This window comes from Mixophyes fleayi, chromosome 3, assembly GCF_038048845.1.
Source record: "Mixophyes fleayi isolate aMixFle1 chromosome 3, aMixFle1.hap1, whole genome shotgun sequence".
NCBI classification, from domain to species: domain Eukaryota; kingdom Metazoa; phylum Chordata; class Amphibia; order Anura; family Limnodynastidae; genus Mixophyes; species Mixophyes fleayi.
Window position 1 is genome coordinate 166,081,906 of NC_134404.1, and position 6,605 is coordinate 166,088,510.

Sequence of the window (6,605 nt, forward strand, 5' to 3'; positions counted from 1 at the left end):
AAAGCATAAAAAATAAGTACATGTTTTCTGTGCTACTGAACATAGAAATTTATATTTAGGTGAAGTAATTATCATCATCATCAAAATTCATTTGTAAGACAAATTCCGCAGTGTCGGACAATCAGTAAACAAATAATTGAATACAGATAAACACATTAACAAATGAACACAATAGCAAAACAAGGGTGCAGATACAAGTACAAGTCATACAAGTATAAATAAACAAGTGCAAGTTAAACAGAAATTCATAACAATCACACAAAAAGAACATAAATAGAGAGACATAACAATCACATAAATAGATAATAAACATACACACATATCAGGTACAATCATGTTTGACAAAGCATGAGTACACAACACATATTCATTCCATAAACCACACAGTCCATGGCAACTAGGTTATTGTCTGAACTGAAGAGTACAGATTAAATTATGTATTCATGGAATATTATTACACGATATATTTCAACAAATATCTTGGATAATTGTGGCTTCTTCGCTGCAGAGCAACTGGCGGATTGAGAAGAACAGTATGCTTTATTTGTTCTTTTTATGGCATTATACTTTACAGAAAAAAACAGTTTTTCTATTAATTTTCAGCATTAGCTAAACAATAATGCCAATGCAAACAACATCTTGCCAGTTTCTCACTTACATTTTGGCTTTTTTGATAAATTGTGGATGATTTGTCTTCTGCCAAAATTACCATAATATCATGTTATGAACCTTCAAATAGATTCTTTCTTAAATGTACAAGCCATTTCCAAATTATTACCAAAAGCCACAATGCTTTATTTTTATTAAAGGCTGCAATACTTTCATTAGGATACATTATATATCATTCATTTCATTTTGTACATCTGTCATCAAATTTAGTCATATTCAATGCATCACAATAACAGTAGTTCAGATAATTCCTTTACTTGGCTTTCATCTCAAGCTCAAAAATAACAAACCCAAATATGTCTACAGTTAAAGACCAATGAAAAATATTATACTTTGTTATTTATCTGCATCTTTATTATAGATTTATGAATGCATCTTTTTGTGTCAGTCTTAGAACTGGCTGGCTTCCATATTTGCCCTCAGGGGAGACTGAAGTCTATTTGCATATGGATACACTGCTGCAATGAGTGGCTTCACTTGATGGGCTGTGATATTCAGATATCCTGTGGCATTAAACTGTTGCTCTGCTTGTGTTAAAGGCACAATGTATGCCCACAGCAACTGCAGTTTCTTGGTTTTGCTGCCAAACATCATTTATGACAATACTGAAGAGTTTTACATTCTGATATGCATCTTTAAACTCATGCTGTCCATCCCAGGCGTAAGAAGATACTGATACGGAAAAATGTATATATACGTATTTATTGTGTACATGCGCAGTACACATATACTTATCTTGTGGGGACAAAATTGATGTACATCCAAATCTAAATGTCACATCTGAGGATTTGTCTGTATTGGAACAGGGTTGTATCACTTGAACAGAACAGGTGGCTACATGTAAAAAGCTGGGTGGCTTGATTAGGTTCCTTCGCATGAGAAAGAAAGAACTGATACACATGGTGGTTGCTGAGAGTTTAGGAGACTACTATATAATGGCACTGGAGATTGGCAAGAAGACAAGAATAGCAATCAGATAATCAGGTAATCAGATTTAGCAGAGGCGACCAGACTGGAACCGGATTGCTGGACCGGACTGGTAATGGGTTGCTGGCTGTGTTGTCTGGGCAGAATTAACTGAGTAGACTGCAGAAACCAGGTTAGCGTCTGAGGAATCAATGTTGCTCTGGCCATGGGTTAGAGCTCCAGGAAATGCCTTTATAGGAACTTCTATCCCCTGATTGGAGGCTACAGTCAGATTGACTGGTTGAGACAGAGCAAATCACAGAATCCAAGATGGTGGTTCCCAGGCATGGGTTTTGGAGGCATCTTTGGAGTAGAGACAGACTGTGCAGCACTCTGCAAGGAGGCCTGTGACCAGCAGAGCCTGTGGACCGCAGGAAGAACAGAGAAAGACAGCGGAGGGGCAAGTAACGGTGACTGGACCCTGGAAACCTCTAGGGCTTCGAAGGGAATCTTGCATGGATGATATGGACCAAATGAGGATCATATACATCTGTGAATTTAATCTAGGCTCGTTCTTCTGGGCCGTAACCTCTCCAATCGAAAAAATATTGAAGATGACGAATTGTGAATAGAGTATGCTTTCTACTCCGTACTCAACTCCTCATTGAGATTGGATTTTAAGAGTCTTCGGGAGTATAGAATGAAACCTATTCAAGACCAAAGGCTTCAACAATGATATATGAAAGGAGTCTGGGATTCATAGGAATGGAGGAAGTTTGAGTTTGTAAGCTACTGGGTTGAGGACTCGCTCTATAGTAAATGGACCAATATAGTGAGGGGCAAATTTCATGGAAGGTACCTTAAACCTCAGGTTGCGAGTCGATTGTTAGACTCGATCCCCTTGTTTGAGATTGGGTATTGATCGACATTTGCGAACAGCAGATTTTTTGTAAATGGAGGAATCCTTTAAAAGGGATGAACAACCCTCCTTCCATATTTTAGTGAACTGATGTAAAGCACTATTAACAGCAGGTACAATGGCAGAAGGAACAGACTGGAACTCTGGTATTCTAGGATAAAGTCCATAGACTATGAAAAAGGGTGTCTACCCAGTGGAGGAGCGATACTGATTATTGTGGGAGAATTTTGTCCAGGGTTAAAGTTCTTCCCAGTTATCTTATGAAGATGAGACAAATAGTCAAAGAAAAGTTCCTTAGCCCTGATTCACCCTTTCAGTTTGACCGATTGTTTGAGGGTCACAGGCTGACGAAAACTTAAGCTTCACTTGGTGAGCTGAACACAAAGATCCCCAGAACTTGGCCATGATCTCTGAAAGCAAAATATGGAATCTGAAAGTCTCCAGAATAAAAAATTGAGCCAGTTTTGTAGCGAAGGGTAGTCCAGTGAGAGGGATAAATAGGGCTATCTTGGAGAATCTGTCAACTACAACCCAGATGGTGCTGAACCCATTAGAACTGGTAGATCTGTTTTGAGGTCCATGGACAGATAAGTCTAGGTTTAATGAGGAATAGACAATGGTTGAAGTTGACCGGCAGTGGTCTTACAAGTTATTTCATGTTGGGCACATTTAGAACAGGAAGCTTAGATTTCTTGGATATCCTGCTTGAGAGTAGGCCACCAATACAATCTTTGAATGAATTTGAGGTTTTTTTTGAACTCCAGAATGTCCATAGAGTCAATTACAATTACAATTCTGGGATCCTGGCCGGGAGGTTACCTTGAAGTCAAACCTGGAAAAGAGCAAGGCCCATCTATCTTATCTTGGATTAAGACACATGGTTGCTTTAGATAAAGAAGGTTTTTATGAGCTGTGATGACAGAGATGGGATATTTGGCATCTTCCAACAAATGTCTCCCCTCCTCCAAAGCCAAATTTATGGCTAATAATTCCTGATCTCCTATAGAGTAGTTTCTCTCCACTGGCAGAAATTTACAAGAAAAATAACCACAGGGCTGTAGATATCCATCCTTGAAATGCTGGGATAAAACAGCACCTACCCCTACTGCTGAAGTACCCACTTCCAGGATAAAAGGTTGGGACACATCTGGCTAGTGAAGAACTGCTGCAGAAATGAAAAGTTGTTTGATGTGATGGTGGACTCCCACTTTAACTTCTTCAGATCAATTGGAGGGGTCAGACCACTTTCTGGTAAGGGTTGTGATGGGGGCCACATGAGTAGAGAAATCTCTAACAAATTTTCTGTAATAGTTTGCAATGCCCAGAAAGCATTAAACTGTCTTGATAGCGGTTGGAAGGGACCAGTTGAGAATCGCCTTAAACTTCTCTGGGTCCATCTGTAAGTTAGTACCAGATATAATGTAACCTAAAAAGTAGATGGATGGTACTTAAAAAGTGCATTTATCCAACTTGAAAAAGAGCTAGTTAGTGATTCCAGATTGTTGGAGAAGATAAGAAATTCGTCCTAGTAGACAACAACTGCTTTGTAGAGGAGATCACATAAAATTTTGTTGACATAATGCTGGAATACTGTTGGAAAGGCATAGTATGCAAGATATGACAAGTTACTCATAGTGCCCGTCACAAGTGTTAAAAGCTGTCTTCCATTCATCCCCTTTACGTATTCAAATTAAATTGTTAGCCCCTCTCAAAGCTACTTCGGTAAAGATGGTGGCACATCTGACACGATTGACACAATTGAACAGTTCCGTGGTAAGTGGCAAAGGATAACGATTTTTAATGGTTATATCGTTCAAACCTCTATAGTCAATGCACAGGCACAGTCCTCCATCTTTCTTCTCTATAATAAAGAAACCTGCTGGATGGATGAACCCCTTCTCAAGGTTTTACTGGATATATTCCAACATGGACTTGGTGTCATGACTTGCACTCTGCAGCTGCTGTCTGCAGTGACCTTATTGGACTTATTAGGTATTCTACTTGTAGTACCACTGCCCACCAAAGGGGGCACTGTGCTACTTGGATCATTTTCCTTGATTACTGAGAGTTGTGTCACCTGCATGAGGCCTATATACACCTGCCTGCTTCATACGGTCTGGGCCAGATCATCAGGTCACTCCTGTGAGCATTTCCATGTGCTCAGCTCCAGTCTGCATTTCCATGTGCTCAGCTCCAGTCTGCATTTCCATGTGCTCAGCTCCAGTCTGCATTACCAAGTTGTCAGCTCCAGTCTGCATTACCAAGTTGTCAGCTACAGTCTGCATTACCAAGTTGTCAGCTACTGTCTGCATTACCAAGTTGTCAGCTACTGTCTGCATTACCAAGTTGTCATCTACTGTCTGCATTACAAGTTGTCAGCTACTGTCTGCATTACCCAGTTGTCAGCTGTTATCTGCTATCTGGACTCCTGCATGTTTCTCCATTGAATTCACTACTGCTGTTGTCTGCTATCTGGACTCCTGCAAATTACTTCATTGTATTCTCTACTGCTGTTACCTGCTACTGGACTCCTGCATCTTCAACCATTATACCTGGTACTTATAGTTCCACGCTGCCTGTTGAAATCTACTATTGCAGTTACCTGTTGTTTCTCATCTGCACATTGAACTGTCTCGTGAGTTACCTTGTCATCTGTGTTTGTTAATAAACTCATTATAACCACTTATCCCCTCTCCGTGGTCATACCTGGGAAATCCTGACAGTATGATCTGGCCATAATACCGAGCCTGCTGCTGCACGGCTTTCATCCCTTTTGAAAAGGATTTCCAGGGGAGTGACCTACTCTGTATTCATTAAGACCATGGCTACTATTTCCTCCGAAAATTCCCTGTTTCAATTGCTCCAAGTGGACATTCTGCAACTTCGCACTCAAATAGTGCAAGTATCTTCTTTGCTGAATCAAGTGCTCAAGCAACTTCGTTTCCACCCCTGATACATGCTGCAGTAAGGAGTCTATCTGTGCTGCTAACATTTCATTATCAAATTTGTCTGCCTTTGACTCTCTGCAAGCAGAACCTTCCAATAGTCCTGTAACAAATTCTAGGTCTTCAGGTGCTCCACGCCCCCACCTGACCGAAGAGGTGCGATGGCCTGGGAGGACCTAAAAACTGTGTCTTTACTGTGCCAGTGATTTACATTTTTTACAGGATTGCCCGCTCCGTAGACTCCGACCATCTTCAACCTCTGAGTTACAAGCTTCTGTCTCAATTCCAGACACGTTATCTGCTCCCATGAGAACCAGGGTTCCCCAGTTCAACCCAGAGGGGGCGCTGCCCTTAAAGTCTGCTCCAGAGGGGGCGCTGCCCTTAAAGTCTGCTCCAGAGGGGGCGCTGCCCTTAAAGTCTGCTCCAGAGGGGGCGCTGCCTTTTAAAGTCTGCTCCAAAGGGGGTGCTGCCCTTACAGTTTACTCCAGAGGGGGCGCTGCCCTTACAGTCCTCTCCAGAGGGGGCGCTGCCCTTACAGTCCTCTCCAGAGGGGGCGCTGCCCTTACAGTCTGCTTCAGAGGGGGCGCTGCCCTTACAGTCTGCTTCAGAGGGGGCGCTGCCCTTAAAGACTTCTCCAGAAGGGGCGCTGCCTTTAAAGACTTCTCCAGAGGGGGCGCTGCCCTAACAGTCCTCTCCAGAGGGGGCGCTGCCCTTACAGTCTGCTCCAGAGGGGGTGCTGCCCTTACAGTCTGCTCCAGAGGGGGCGCTGCCCTTACAGTCCGCTCCAGAGGGGGCGCTGCCCTTACAGTCCACTCCAGAGAGGGTCCTGTCCCTCCAGCCCACTCCAGAGTTGGCTGTCCATGCGGTTCAGCCCAAAATTGCCTGTCCATGCGGTTCAGCCCGAGTTGCCTGTCCATGCGGTTCAGCCCGAGTTGCCTGTCCATGCGGGTCAGCCCGAGTTGCCACTCTATGCGGTTCAGCCCGAGTTACCACTTAGCGCTGTGAGAAGCCTCAGAGCAGACAGCACCGTCTACCCTGAGGCTTCTCACAGCGCTGTCTACCCTGAGGCTTCTCACAGCGCTGCCCCCTCCAAGGTTTCTCACAGTGTTGTCTGCCCCGAGGCTTCTCTCAGTGCTGTCCCTGCCAAGCCTGCCGCCCAGTCCGGG